Genomic DNA, 16,838 nt, shown 5'->3' with positions numbered 1-16,838 from the left:
TTAGCGTTATTGTTATACTACCTAATCACTAGAGACCGGATTGTATGCATTTACATATTCGCATATGCATTTGCATATTTTAGCCATTCTCAGCGGTAATAGCATATTTTACCTAAGATCTAGTTATGATGCATATTATCGGTACCTTACAATATTTTTCACTCACCCTGCGTTCCGAAATGCGACCAAATTTAATAACAGTCACAAAACATAAGGGCTTAGCTATTGATAAAATACGCCAAATGAACTCCGCGTTGTCAAAGGCATTGTCGCATAAACTTAAAGAAAAGTTTGAAAACATATTGAACAATAACCCAGGTTTTCAAAGTTTGTATCAAATTGATAGTTTCATTAATGGGACTGCAGAACTTTTGCCAGAAATTATAAGTGCGAACATAGCACCCAAGTTCAAATTCTGCCCAGTTACCTCAGTGGAAGTAGAGCGAACCTTTTCCACTTACAAAAAATATATTCTAAATGATCGTAGACACAATCTTACCACTGAAAATTTAGAAAAATATTTGATTGCCTACGTTTATAAATTTTTTAAATAATTTTAATGTCATATAATGCTACTGTACCTATTATCGCCTATCAAAATATTATTTACTAATTGTATGCTGATTTTGAAATAAAAAAAAAACGAATAGTTACTTACTTTTCTCTTTTTTTGTGGATTCCTAAAAATTATTATTTAATTTTGCAATTTTTTAATTCTGCCATTTTTTGTGCATATTTCAAGCATTTTTGTGCATATTTCAAGCATTTTTCTTGCATATTTGCATGCATATAACAAGCTTTTTATGTCGCATATAATCCGGTCTCTACTAATCACAATCCAATACCTTTTATACTTTTAGTAATTTAGTATCTTTCAAACCCACAATTATAGCGCGCAAAACTCAGATCAATACCCCGCCTACGACGCGGCATTGACTCCGAGTGGCCTACTTACGCAACGTTCACTGACCTCTAATGTCAGTCAGATGTTTTATTTGCAATATCGTGAACTTTTACAAAATATAGGATTTTTTAAATTTTATTTTTGGCGTTTTTGTTGTGGTATCATACCAGTATAATCATCACTCATCAGTATTATCACCTGTCTTTGTTTTTGCTAGCGTTCTGGTTACATCTTGTATAATTCTCAATAACACAACTGCCGACTAATCCGAAAGATTCTTCACCTTATGAATCGTTTGGGCTGTCTTACAATGGTCCCATGGTCTTACCCTTGTAATGCCTACCTAATAACTTTTGCCCGCGACTTCATCCGTGCCATATGTAATTTATAGTCTAAGTTACTTCTGGATAAAGTAGCTTTATAATGGTGAAAGGATTATTAAAATCGGCTCAGTTTTTTCAGTCAGAGTTTATCGATTATTAATAAGCAAACAAATCTTTCCACTTTATAATATTAGCAAGTATAGATGTAACGACAATCTTATTTTATATAGTCCGTCCAAAATGGGAACTCCCGCGACATTTTAACTCTATGTGTCAACTGTCATGTCAAAAGTACGGAAGGACTAAAATCGTACTCTTGACGTCAGAGTTGACACATAAAGTTAAAATGGCGAGTGAGATCTCATTTTGTACGCATTATAACTGACAACATTTTTTTGTCCTGCCTACATAGTTACCGTAGCATATTAAAAGTTTCAGAGTAAAAACTAGTGCATAAGGTTTTTTTTTCAGGTCGCAATCAACGCCGCGTAGAAAAAAACGCCGCGAAATGAAAACATGATATTCGGTGGCAAATTGCGGGTGGAATAATCCCGAAAAAACCACCGAGGGCAACCGGCAAATTGCTTCGTGGCTACAACGATGATTATTATATAGGACTAGCTTATTCCCGCGACTTCGTTCACGTGGTCTACACAATTTTCAAACCCCTGGCTATTTTACCTCCATAGGTGTTGAACTTTCCTTGTTAGTGAGTAGTTTCAGCTCTGCGTTGATAGATCAGTCAGTCAGTCAGTCACCTTTTTCTTTTTATTCATACATTTAGATAGAGATTCGTGGTAGAAGCGATTATAAAGACAAACGCAGATTGCAACTTTGTTTCAGGTTGCTACGTTTCGTAACCCTTCGTAGCGGTGGCTACAAGCGTCACTAAAATTAGGTATCTATTTGAACTTAATTAAACTTGCTTTATGCAACTTAGCCTTTTTTAGGATTCCAATTTCCGAACCCGAAAGGCGCCAACGGGACCCTATTACTAAGCTTCCGCTGTCTGTCTGTCATCGGGTTGTATCTCATGAATCATACCTAATAGGTAGAGAGTTGAAATTTTCACAAACTGTGTAAGTAGGTATTTCTATTGCCACTATCTATAACAACAAATAATGACAATTCAAAATGGCCGCCATGTAAATAAAAAAATAAAAAGTACATAATGTTGTACGATGGTACGGAAGCGGAATCCTTCGTGTGCGAAACCAATCCAAACAAACGTTCCTCTCCAGTGTTGGGGACAATACGCAGAGAAACTTTCAACTTTTATATGAACTGCTTACCTACATTTATTTATTAGTTAAGAGTTTATTTATGTAATTATTATTATTATTTTTTAATTAAGTAACTTATTTTAGTAGTAAAATTACCTGACACTTTATTCGCATGCGGTGATTACCTTTAATTAGCTCGTCATTTTATCTAAGAACTTTTGTATTTTTAATTTTGTGTTTAATGTAGATGATTAGCTGTTGGTGATCCTAATAAATGACAAAAAAAATCTTTTATAAAATAACGAAGGTCTGACACGCGCTGGCTCTCTCTCTGCTCTGCGTAGGAATGACAGACCTAAATATGCCAAAGATGTCACTTGAATAGCTTGGATTTGGATCCGAGATCGGATTTGTGCGTAAGCAATATCCCTTAGATGAATGATTACCTGGATGGATACTAAGCTCCAAATGCGTGTCAATTCATTTATGTGTGCGTGCGTCATCTTGTCACTGTGTGCAGTTGTGCACCCATCTACGGTTGGGACGACGAATTTTTTAATTTAATTTTCTATGTTCAGATGACGGAACACTTTCATTAAAAAACAGTAAATCTCTTCGAATATTTTTTATTTATAAATGCGAAAGTGTGTTTGTCATTCCTTCACGCCCTAACTAAACAACCAATCGACTTGATTTTTGGCATAGATATATTTGAAAGTACGGAGAAGTAACAAAGGAAAGGTACTAATCCTCGCGGACAAAGTCGCGGGCATCAGCTAGTACTTAGTATAAAAGGAAACACATTTTAATTAATTCAAATCAATTTATTGAGTAAAAAGAAGATAGGCAAACAGTTTGTTGGTTCTACTTCCCACCGCTTCAAATGTAGGTAGATAAGAAATGTGACTTGTTTTAGGATCGTCTTTATACGTGAAACAAATCAGATCTAAGTTGAGATCAGCTGGCATATTATAGCTGCTCGATACTCTCTAGGATAGGATTTCCACACGCCACAGTCTTGCGCCAACACCATCCGACTCCCTGCGACTCTCTTCACAATCTGTTAAAAAAACAAGTAATAAAATTAAAAAGCTATAAGACTCACGATGAACTACAGTGGCCCTGGTAAGTTCTATTTTCCTTATTACTGACCAAAAATAGATGCATTTGACGATTCAAAAGTAAGAACTTCTAAAAGTTTATAATTGAATAAAAAATTATCCTCAGTCTTTACCTAACTACTTACCTACTCTTGCAACATGACATTGAGGAGTTGAATTAGTGATTAGTTGTTACAAAGTTTATACCTACCTGGCAGCCAGCCTGGGTAGCCTAATATCTATTCACAATCAGCAGACCCAAGGCTTCTAAGGTAAATAAAGTTCGACTCGTTTTGGTTTCACTATTAGCCAGCTCTTGACGTGGTTTTAGTTTCTTTAAAACCTGAAATTAAATTTTATTTGTCATGCTTTTAAAAATACAAAAATCCTTATGGTCGTCATAGGGATTTTTGCATTTTTAACTAAAATTAAAAAAAAACTGTAAAACATAAGAAATAATTTACTTCCTCAAAACAGAAAATTAATAGTTGGTCTCTTTTTGTTTAACTATGGTCAAATCAAGAAAATTGCAATGTGCTACTTATCTAGTAGTAGACACCTACCGGCTACCTACATACGATTTGAAAGTGCTGAGTCCATACTGGTTGATAGTACGTACCTATTTAGGATATCCTTCAAATGTACTGGTACTGCATCTAATTCTAATTTCTTTATTTTAAACCAAAAATATAGTTAACAGGATTTTCGAAATGTTTTGAACATAGGCGAGAATATTTCTTTGGCTCCCAGTTTTTTCGTTTTATGGCCCTGATTATTTAGAAATGTGTGGCATTTCTAATTTCAGGACATTTTGGAAATCTACAAAAGTATGCAAATATTATTAAAACGATAAATTTGATTTTATCGATAAAGTATGTACACACATCACTACAAATGAGGCCTAAAAGAATGCATTAAATAAATATTAAATTACGCTATGAAACGTAATTTTGTTACTTTGTCACGAGATGATTACACTTATAATATGCAAATCTTTAATTTTCAGCGATTTTCGGAGTAAAAATCGCGGTTGGTAGCGATGAAATAATTATTAAAGACTAACCCGTGAAAATACAATTCTGTAACTTTTACGCCTCCTTTCGTAGATCTGGATGCACAAAATACAGCTTCACACATTTTGTTTCCACTTTTTAATGTAATTTTGAGCCTGATTTATCTGATTTTTAAATATTTGGTAAAAATGTTGCATCAAAACCCAATGTTTTGTCTGCTTAAGGGGGCATCTGTCAACTATACTGGTCACTTTTTTCACCGATAGAGCGACGTTGCCAGACTTATCGTCGTTCCCTGAAAAAGACGGAGATAACAATACCTCTTTGACACATAGATGTACAAGAGCGGCAACACGTTATGGTTACCTCTATGTATACTATCTCTATGCAATATCCAAGTCACCCGAGTTCAGTCCGAGTTTTGTATAATATCCGTATTTTCACGAACTCGGATCGGATGAGTGCGTGATCGCTCTTACCTAAGCAGATTTGGTTAGTTACCGGAAAGTTTGCCAAGACGAAGTATAAACGGATAAAGTTATTGTAACATTTGTATGGAAATTTTATGTACGTACCAATACAAAATTTTGGAAAATCTCAATTTGAATTAATTTGCATGATACAGCCTTTTCAACATGTTTCTACAGGCGCCCGTATAAAGCTACGGATACACCTGCGCGTCATGAACGCTGGATGCAGGAACGTCCACGACGCGATTGTATGTACATGCTTATCTATACGACTGTTCTAGTCGCGTAGATGTACATGACACGCTTAAATATCGTGAGAGGCAATTGCCGTGCGGCCGATGTTCCCGCTTCATAGTCGCATCGGTCGCGCAGGTTTAGATGATTCTTAGGAAGAATTTTAACAGCTACGTAAATTAGGGTAGACTTTGATGTAAAACGAAATAAATGTAAATAAAGTCTACCCTAATTTACGAAGCTGCTAAAATCCCTCGACCAAGCGGGAAAGTCAATTACGCGGCGAAGTTAAAATGGCGAGTGAGACCTCATTTTGTTCGCATCATAGCATAAATTACTAGGTCTAAAACTTGACATTTTGTATGTAGGTACGTTCGCTCTATAACGTGAACCACACTAAGAAAGGACAACTCGAATGAAACTAGGGCGGGTAAACTAGTCACAAATAAACAAACCAGAGAAAACTTTTAAATCGAAGTAGAGACGGCATCCTTTACCATTTATGTAAATCAGTACCCTTATTATAAATGCGAAAGTGTGTTTGTTTGTTGGTTTGTCCTTCAATCACGTTGGACCGGGGCAATCGATTGAAGTGATTTTTTTGCATGGGTATAGATAAAGACCTGGAGAGTGACATAGGGTACTTTTTATCCCGGAAAATCAAAGAGATCCCACGGGATTTTTAAAAAACCTAATTCCACGCGGACGAAGTCGCGGACATCAGCTAGTAAAATAAGAAAAGCATCTAATTGCGCACTCAAAAGCATTCAATGAAGCCACATTACGTCTGTTATGAACTCAATCGTCCCCGACCAAACAATAAGCACTCAGTGCACTTGGTTTTCAAAACTTTCCTTTCTTATAAAGCTTTGCAGTCAACTTGAGTTTATATGATTACTAGCGAACCCCCGCGGCTTTGCTCCCGTGATGAATTTTGAAAATCCGGCCTTTTTTCTTGTTTAAACCATAAAGGAAACCTCTGAGCAAAATTCAGCCCAAACCCTCTAAGCCACCTTTGGAGGTACTGGCTTGGTTGATGATGTTAGTGAGTGATAATGACTGATCGGTCAACGCACAGCTCAAACTACTGGACGGATCGGGCTGAAATTTGGCATGCAGATAGCTATTATGACGTAGGCATTCGCTTCGCAAAAATCCCATTTGATTTTCCGGGATAGAAAATAGCCTATGTCACGCTCCAGGGTCTTTAACTATAGTGTTTCTATAAACAATTTATATTGTTTATAGAAACACTATTATTATTATTATGTATTAAGAAGTAGACGGAATGACACACTTTTTAAACCTTCGTGGTTTTTTGCTGTGTCTAAATTGGATTTGTTAAACATTCTTTGTTGGTAATAAAAAAAAAAAAAACTATATCTGTGCAAAAAATCACGTCAATCCTTTGCTCCATTGTGACGTGATTGAAGGATAAACCAACAAACCAACACACCAATAAACCAATAAATCAACAAACAAACACACTTTCGCATTTATAAAATGGGTAGTGATACCTCACACAAAACTTTTTCAATTAACTGAAGAAAGGAAAGTTTAAAAACTCATATAAATTAAGTGAAGGATAAAAAGAAAAGAACCGGAACAGCTGTAACAGAACCCACATTAGGACAGTCGTGTTTAAATTGAACATTTAAAGTTAATACTGAAATGGAAGTGTCGACATTGGGCATTGTTCCAAGAAACTTTGTGTGACTATGCCCTGACCAGATATTCGGCATTGTGTTAAGAGTTGATTTACATTCTAATAATGAAACTTATCCTGGTGTTGAGTCTATCTCCCAATAGGTTAGGGACTGTAGTAATAAAATGACGTGAGTTGTTGTATAGCGGCAGTATATGGAGCTAGAATTCATTAATTTTTTAAAAAAATCATGATTTTTATTTATTTTTAAAATAATCAATTATTAACGTCACGCTGCACTGCTGTACCAAAAGCGACAAATATTTTTCAATTTTTTAGCGTAAAAAATATTTTCCCGCAGAAATTACTCTATTTTTATGTTGAAAAATTGAAAAAAATTATCGTTTACGGATTGTGACGTCATTAATCGTCTTCCGTACAACGTGACGTTCAAACTTAACAAAATTCGTCCAAAAAGATTATTATAAGTACCTAGTTGGAGAGGAAAGGGGAATATTAGTCGTTTAACATTCTTAAAAAAAAAAACTTATCGACAAGTTAGAGATAGCGCGCACCACGGTAAACGAGATGGACAAAGCCCCAGGCTATGCCTATCACAAACTTAATGCCACGACTGCAAAACAACATCTTGGTCGGATTTTTTGTATATCAATGTGTTCCCTTCCCGCATTGTTCATCCCATTACGTTGAAAACTTTTACGGGTAGTTGTCTGTCAGTCTGCAGTACCTACGGAACCCTCGGTGCGCAAGCCTGACTCGCACTTGGCTGGTTTTGTATATATTAGCGAGCAAACTATTAGGCGGCTCATCTCATGTTAAGTCATTACCGTCGCCCATGAAAATCATGATCGTTTTGGATATTGTGTTTCTCGAATGTTTCTCATTATCATCATATTATTCTCTATTGGATTTAATATTTTGGTTTTGATTCGGTAAAACGTTACAGGAAAACCGTAGGTATACTTAATTACTTTCCTCATCAAATAAGAAAAAAAATTCGCGAGGTAAAATATTTACAAAGGTTTCTTTCCAATTTTCTTACAAATTGGGAACTTTCATTAATAGCCATAATTCGGTCAAAATCTAAAATGGTTATGGTTACATTTCGTCCGACATAACCACTGTGCTCCCCCGTGGCCGGTGGTAACCATGATGTATTTTCATAACGAAAAATAAGTGTTTTGTCTTGAAACATGTTGTTTTTTTATTTCCTGTCATCATTATCCTCATGATCTATACATCTCCGGCTCACTACAGAGCACGGATCTCCTTTCAGAGTGAGAAGGGTTTTGGCCATAGTCTATCTCGCTGGCCAAGTGCAGATTAGCAGATTTCACACACCTTTGAGAACATTATGGAGAACGCTCAGGTATGCAGGTTTCCTCACGATGTACAACAGATCAATTGACACCTCAGCATCAAAATCGGCCCAGTAGTTTAGCCACTACAGTGGAACACACATAGATACCTACAAACATACATACATAGACTGCCAAAATCATAACCCTTCCTTTTGGCTTTGTCATAGTCGGGTAAAAAGTTTGACCTTGACCTGGCTGCCAACGTGTAACGGGGTTTAAGTATAAAACGCCTATATTTACCGAACTCTGCATCACAAAAAGAGCTCCGTGGACATAACTCGTCATATCAAAGAGCTTTACAATCTGGCTGTCTTCACAAAACTCCCATACACAAAGAGACTTCAAGCTACGGTACCTATATGTTACTTTGAATGTGAATTTTTCAACGAAATTATAGTCCTACAATTTCGTCGAAAAACTCACATTAGCCATATACATTCACATCCGCCATAAGAAAGCATTTTTGAAAATTCAACCCCTAAGAGCGATCACGCACTCATTCGATCCGAATCCGTGAAAATACGGGTATAAAAAATATCTACATCATGATATATAAAAGGAAAAGGCGACTGACTGACTGACTTACTCATTGATCTATGAACGCACAAACGCAGCTTAAACTACTGGACGGATCGGGCTGAAATTTCTCATGCAGATAGCTATTATAACGTAGGCATCCGCTTAGAAAGGATTTTTCAAAATTCAAATTCAAAGGGGTAAAATAGGGGTTTGAAATTTGTGTAGTCCACGCGGGTGAAGTCGCGGGCATAAGCTAGTAAGTGGGTATGTCATAGCCATAAGCTACGATACAAATAGTTCTATGACTACTTCGGAACGTATTTTCACGGACTCGGATCGGATGAGTGTGTAGCGGCTCTAAAGGGGTAAAATAGGGATTTGCTTGCGTAGGTAGTCCACGCGGACGAAGTCGTGAGCATAGGCTAGTTGTATTATATGACATGTTATACGATTACCGGTCGTTTAAACGTTTCCCTTCACTCGAAATTACCTTGCGGAATCTATTTCCTTACTCGTCTTCCAAACCACTTATTGGCTTCTAACTCATCTTTATTGAAGAGCTAATTGAATTGAATGAAGAGCGGATACCTTTAAAGCTCTGGCTACATGTTTCTAATTTCTTTCTGGGTCGGTTTTATTTACATTTACCACAGTAGGTTCCTATACTTACGTAAAATGTAAATAAAGCCACCAGCAGCTGCCCTGTTCTACTATTATGGATCATCATCATCGACCCATCAATGGCTCACTACTGAGCACGGGTCTCCTCTCAGAATGAAAAGGGGGTGGCCATAGTCTACCGCGCTGGCCAAGTGCGGATTGGCAGACTTCAAATACCTGTGAGAAAACTTTTAAGAAATTGATGTTTTTCTTTACTGTAACTTCCGCAAACTCTGAAAAGTGAAAAGTGCGTGCCCGGGATCGGAATCCGAAACCTTCAACTAGGAGGTCAACCGACGACGTCTGAATCACCGGGCTTTCACATTAAGGCCACTGTTTATTTTTTCGTCTTTGCACAAATTAGTTTGTCAAAGGTACATAATAAGAAAATGATTCAGTTGTAAGGAAGGACATAAAGTAGGAAGGCCCTTTCATTTCATGAATCCCAGCGATTATGGCGGTATTATAGCGTGTTTACGAGCGATGACAGCCTTAAAAGCAGGTGTGCTAGACTTTATGACGCGTCTAAGACGCTGTAACAGTTTAACAACCAATGAACGCTTTAGTACTTACTACAGGCTACAAATTAATTGAAGTAATCATCTACAAAATATAAAATCATCATCATCATCATCATCATCTTGTAGGAACTTCCGCATGCCACGATCTTGCGCTGCCTGAATCCAGCGGCTCCCTGCGACTCGTTTATCCATCTACTCGGGGTCTTCTAAAGCTGCGCTTTCCGGTGCAAGGCTGCCATTGTAACACCTTGGAACCGCAACGTAGCTATCGGTTTTTCAAAACTTATGTGCCCTGCCCATTGCCATTTCAGCTATTCGCAACCCGTTGACCTATGGTTCTCTTACGGATCTATACTCATTTCTGATTTGATCACGTACAGAAACTCCAAGCATTGCTCTCTCCATCGCCCCTGGGTGACTCTGAGCTTTTTATGAGGCCCGCCATATTATACCTACAAATAATATTATAGTGTATAGATGAAATTCTTCAATTTTTTTTAACGTAAATAAGTTACCCCTACGTTAACGTTAATAAATTAATTAGAGCGTTAACTAGGTTGTGACATCATAAAAATAATTAATGTCATCCACTTATTTTTAACGCAATAGGCTACTTGACTCATATCTAATTTCGTCCAATAAATGATTATTTATTATAGTATTTTGCTTAAGACAACGAAATATATCAATAACAATTATTAAAAACGCAGGATGGATATATAAATCCAATTTAAAAAAATACAGTTTTTATTTTTATTTAAAACTCAGAAAACGCTGTCAGCCATGATGTGACGTCATTAAATATGTAAACAAACAAATGTCATCCCTATTGACTAACGTAGTATCCATATATATAAAATTTCAAGTCCTCTTGACTAACTTATAATATATCAACGCACAGCCTAAGCATCTAAACAGCTGGTCCTAGATACATGAAATTTGGTGGGTGTGTTCTTTGTAGGTAAAGAGAAGGTATCCACTAGGAAAGGGTTTTTTGAAATTCCACCCCTGAGTGGATTAAATGGGGGTTTGAAATTTATGAAGTCCACGCGGGCGAAGTCACGAGCATAAGCTAGTTTTTATTTATTTCCAAAAACTCATAGTAAACGTAAAAAATTATCGTTTTCTCTTTATAAATTGAATAAGTTATTAAGTAAGACTTACAACAAAGTGATCTTTGCAAAAATAAATTTGGGTTGCAGTCGTTAGTGATATAGGATCCCTTTAAGCAAGTCTTCGCGTGTTACGTATATTTATTTCACTGGGCACTCTAATCCACAACTTTCCTGTGGTCTTTATCGATGCGTTTTTACATTATCGGATGATACAATAACGATAATTACTATATTTTTCATGTAAACTAGTATAGAAGTCATGTTTATTAAACTTTGGGAGGTTATGCTGTTGTTTACAAATGCATGACGTCAGAGCACAGATAATCTATCGGCCAAACATGGCCGACAGTGTTTTCACCTGTCTAAGAAAAATATATTTTTAAATTAAAGTTTTACGGTTTTTAGGGCGCAAAAAAATATAGTGTTAATTTCTTTGGTCTAACAGGACAAATATTAACCATTTAAGAACTACTTAAAAAAAGTGTCAACTAGCCTATTGCTACTATAAAATATTTTTTATTATTAAGTATTTATTTATACTTACTTTAACTTGCTTTGATGGCGAAGAAAAACATCGTGAGGAAACCTGCATACCTAATAATTCTCCATAATGTTCTTAAAGGTGTGTGAAGTCTGCCAATCCGGACTTGGACAGTGTGGTGGACTATGGCCAAAACCCTTCTTTCTCATTCTGAGAGAAGACCCGTGCTAAGTATTGCTGTATTTCGCAGAACCTCTTACGAATACCCTGGCACCGTGTAAGGCAATAGGCTACTTGACTCATATCTAATTTCGTCCAATAAATGATTATTTATTATAGTATTTTGCTTAAGACAACGAAATATATCAATAACAATTTTTAAAAACGCAGGATGGATATATAAAACCAATTAAAAAAAATACAGTTTTTATTTTTATTTGAAACGCAGAAAACGCTGTCAGCCATGATGTGACGTCATTAAATATGTAAACAAAGAAATGTCATCCCTATGTCACGCGGGGACTAACGTAGTATCGATATATATAAAATTTAAAGTCCTGACTAACTTATATATCAACGCACAGCCTAAACATCTAAACAGCTGGTCCTAGATACATGAAATTTGGTGGGTGTGTTCTTTGTAGGTAAAGAGAAGGTATCCACTAGGAAAGGATTTTTTGAAATTCCACCCCTGAGTGGATTAAATGGGGGTTTGAAATTTATGAAGTCCACGCGGGCGAAGTCACGAGCATAAGCTAGTTTTTATATATTTCTAAAAACTCATAGTAAACGTAAAAAAATATCGTTTTCTCTTTATAAATTGAATATAAGTTATTAAGTAAGACTTACAACAAACTGATCTTTGCAAAAATAAATTTGGGTTGAAGTCTTTGTCATATAGGATCCCTTTAAGCAAGTCTTCGCGTGTTACGTATATTTATTTCACTGGGCACTCTAATCCACAACTTTCCTGTGGTCTTTATCGATGCGTTTTTTACATTCTCGGATGATACAATAACGATAATTACTATATTTTTCATGTAAACTAGTATAGAAGTCATGTTTATTAAACTTTGGGAGGTTATGCTTCTGTTTACAAATGCATGACGTCAGAGCACAGATAATCTATGGGCCAAACATGGCCGACAGTGTTTTCACCTGTCTAAGAAAAATATATTTTTAAATTAAAGTTTTACGGTTTTTAGGGCGCAAAAAAATATAGTGTTAATTTTTTTGATCTAATAGGACAAATATTAACCATTTAAGACCAACTTAAAAAAAGTGTCAACTAGCCTATTACAATGAGGAAGTTTCAGGGACAGCTTCAATAAAATTTTCATAGATATCTATGAATATTTCGCATAGGTCGCCACGAAAGAGGAAAAATAATACCTATATCTATATGATCTATGCTTTAATGTTTAGGTCATGTCAATCAATGACATAGATGAAGAGTGAGTGCACTGCAATTTTCCTTACCTTTCTTCCCCACAAAATCTGTGGACTATAATAGAAGTAATTAGTTAATTTCGCATCCGATTTAAATTTAAAAATTTAAAGCATATATGATATAGAATATAGATATAGGTATTATTTTTCGTCTTTAATGGTGGTAATATATTCAGCGTCATCTATGAAAATTTTCTCGAACGTTGCCTGGAAACCTCCTCCTTATCTCTTTTAAAAAGAAATTAATATTAGTCAGGTTAAAATGAAATGAAATAGTTTATTTGTATGAATATGGGAATACTAATAATACCTCTGTTTCCCTTTCAGTTTCATCATGACGTGTGAAGCTGAGACCACCTTACGTTACTAACGTGTTAGATTTGGATCTACGACACATTGGTTGCCGTCCGCTCAGCTTATTATTACTTATTCGACCACTTTATGCAGTCTAAACAGACTAAGTACAAAGTAAGACAAGTGCTGCAGGAAGAGATCATTATAGTGATAGGTAAGGTCGCCCTTTGTTTTTAAAATAGGAACATCCTGTATTTTTTATTTTTTGTCATAGTAGGTATCCCGACTATATATTATAATTACTTGACTTATATTATAAAGGCGAAAGTTTGTATGTGTGTGTGTGTATGTTTGTTACTCCTTCACGCAAAAACTACTGGACGGATTTGGCTGAAATTTGGAATGGAGATACATTATACCCTTATTAAGACATAGGCTACTATATTTATCCCGGAAAATCAAACAGTTCCCGCGGGATTTTGAAAAACGTAAATCCACGCGGACGAAGTTGCGGGCATCAGATAGTTAAACAATAAAGATGTTTAAATTAAAATTTTATTATATTAAATTAAGTATAACTATTAATAATAAGGTATGCCTATTACCTACCTACCTCCAATGTTCCAAATTCCAACCACTTAAGTAATTACTCTACATATTACGTAAAATCGCTAAGAGCAGGTTCTTGAGATGAGATGAACTGACACGTTTAATGGGTCTGTTATATTATGCGAGAACCTTCTGTTTACCTTTATTTTTTAGATAAAGGGCCCGTAAGTCATATCAAAGGGTCTGTAAATCTCATGATAGTAATGTTATTACAGGGCCAAGCTATTTTAATTACTCATCACAGGAGAACGCTTTATGTATACAGTATAATTTTAGGTAAAAATTAGAAACTAGTAGAACATATTTTTTATTTACATTTAAACAAAACACTTTTTAAACATGTTTAAAACAAAAGTGTTTTTTTTTGTTTTAAAAAACAGTTTTTTTCCAACCCTGATTTACATTAACGTACAGGACCTACAAGTACATAGGTACTCTACAGCTCCAACGGTTTGGTCTAGAAGATTACGCATGTATGTTTACTCCACTGAGTATTATCTATACTTTACTCTATAAGATAGACACCCATTTTGAACGTAGTTTCAAAAATTCCACCCGAATAGGGGTTTGAAATTTGTGTAGTCCACGCGGACGAAGTCGCGAGCATAAGCTAGTAATAATATATGGAACATTATATTTTAGTTAAAATCAAAAGCGTCACAGATTTTATGTATGTAGGTCAACGATTCGTGTTTAAAACTTTAATGACTCGCCGCTTTTTACTTGTGAGTTAAATAATAATTTGATCCAACAGTTTATTTTCAAGCGTTTCAAGTTTTTAACGAGAATCTATATAAATTTAATGCGAAAGTGTGGTTGTTTGTTGGTTTATTGTTTTGTCCATCAATCACGCCGCAACGGAGCAAGGGATTGAGCTGATTTTTACATGGATATTGTTGAAGTTGACATAGGCTACTTTAATTCCGGAAAATCAAAGAGTTCTAACTCGATTTTTGAAAATCTAAACTCACGCGGACGAATCAGCTAGTAAATAATAATAAGTAGGAAAGACTAAACTTCAACAGTTTCTAGAGGATGGCGAACTGTGTATTTTGAATGTATATTACATTATTACGTAATGTGATTTACGTGATCAATAAAAAAAAAAGACATTCCAAACCAAAAATTTATTTGAATAATAAAATTTCTATTTGTATTTCAAACGCTTTACAGTACGCGGCAAAAAGTGATGAACATCGATCTTTAGATGGCAGATTTGTAGAGCACTGTCTCTGTCGTTTAGACCGACAAAGCGTCATATGGGTATCAGTGACAGAGACAACGCTCTACAAACATGAAATGTCATTCTGAAGGCCGATGTTCATCACTTTCGGCCGCGTACTGTACTTACCTTAGAAGAAATAATTATTTTCGAATTTTAATTTAGTATTTCTTCTTAACAAGCTGTTAGCAACCATCCGCCTTTTGGCGGAAAAGCAACTTGGCAGGAAATCAAATAAGACGTAACAAAGCATAGGCGCGCTAGAGCTACCTCTATTTACAATTTTCACGGGGAAGCTGTTGCGTTCGAGATAACCTCATTTCCCTCCGCGCCGTCAAGCCTACTCTATCCTGAATAAAAGCCCGGACATAAATGAATTTCTTTCCAATTCCATAAATAAATCCTGTTTATAACCTTATTTACGTTTACAGTACAGTATTCTGTGCTTAGGTTTGTTACATTTTTGCTCTAGTTTTCTGAACTATGTACAAAATTAAATATAGGTTGTACCTGTTACAGTACGCGGCAGAAAGTAATGTACAATAGGCCTTTAGAATGACATTTCGGCTTTGTAGAGCGTTGTCTCTGTCACTCATACCTATATGACGTTTTGCCGGTCTAAACGACCGAGACAATGCTCTACAAATCTGCTATCTCCTTCGAAAAGGTCGATCTAGGTAGTTCAAAAACTGTCAGTTTTCATGCTACACAATCTTCGTTTGTGGTTGGTTGGTGACTCAAAATGGTTAACATCCACTGAGATTTTTGTCTCTGTCATTTGTATGGGATTACATAACAGAGAGCGCACTATACTAACTTCTTTTCGTGGATACAGTACAGTAACATAATTCTATGACCTCATTTAATAGGTAGATCAAGTTTTTCCTTCCCGAACCGAAAGAAAAACAGAAACATGTAAAGAAGTTGAAGAGCTTTTCCGCTTTGAAAAATAAGTCAAAAAATGTATGAAAACTTTGCCAGCAGCCTCTCAGGAGTCAACTCTAGTGGTAATTAGAGTTTGAAACTGTAAAGTCGATTACCGCTAGTGGCAAACACTAACGTAGGTACTTTCAACAACTGTTATTTAATTTAATAGAAAACCCAGCAGGAATTCGTTTATAGTTTTCTTATTGGGAGAGTTTGGAGCGCGCACGTAAAATATGAGTTTAGTTAAAACTGGAAATGTAAGTATATAAATACAACGAAAATACAATTTCCAAGTCACAGAATTCTGCGAAAAAATCGCACGGCGAAATTGAATCGAACTCGGAATATCTAAATAAGCAACGATAGCCTAGTGGTTAAGAAGTCGGCCCCTAATCAGAGGGTTCTGTTCTGGGCACGCATCTGCATCTATAACTATTCGAAGTTATGCGCGCTTTGTAAAATTAAGAATCACTTGCTTTAACGGTGAACCTGCATGACTGAGAGTTCTCCGTAGGTTATATTCTTAAAGGTGTATGAAGTCTGCCAATACGCTCTTGGCCAGCCCTTCTCATGCTCCGTACAGGAGGTACACGGCAGAAAATAATGAACATCGGTCTTTAAAATGACATTTCGGCTTTGTAGAACGTTATCTCAATCACTCATACCTATATGACGTTTTGTCGGTCTCAACGACAAAGATAATGCTCTACAAATCCGCTATCTCCTTCTAAAGATCGATGTACATTA

General features: G+C 35.9%; 1 protein-coding gene across 3 annotated transcripts in view; it reads right to left on the bottom strand.

The window, feature by feature from the left end:
• The window catches only part of LOC117991472 (probable G-protein coupled receptor CG31760), a 74,958-nt gene that overhangs the window by 21,189 nt on the left and 36,931 nt on the right, over nucleotides 1–16,838 (bottom strand). The gene's annotated exons all lie outside the window — the stretch shown is intronic.

Source organism: Maniola hyperantus, chromosome 19 (genome assembly GCF_902806685.2).
Source record: "Maniola hyperantus chromosome 19, iAphHyp1.2, whole genome shotgun sequence".
NCBI lineage: Eukaryota > Metazoa > Arthropoda > Insecta > Lepidoptera > Nymphalidae > Maniola > Maniola hyperantus.
Note: the sequence above shows the minus strand (reverse complement) of the source record. Positions and strands in the feature narration are given on the sequence as shown.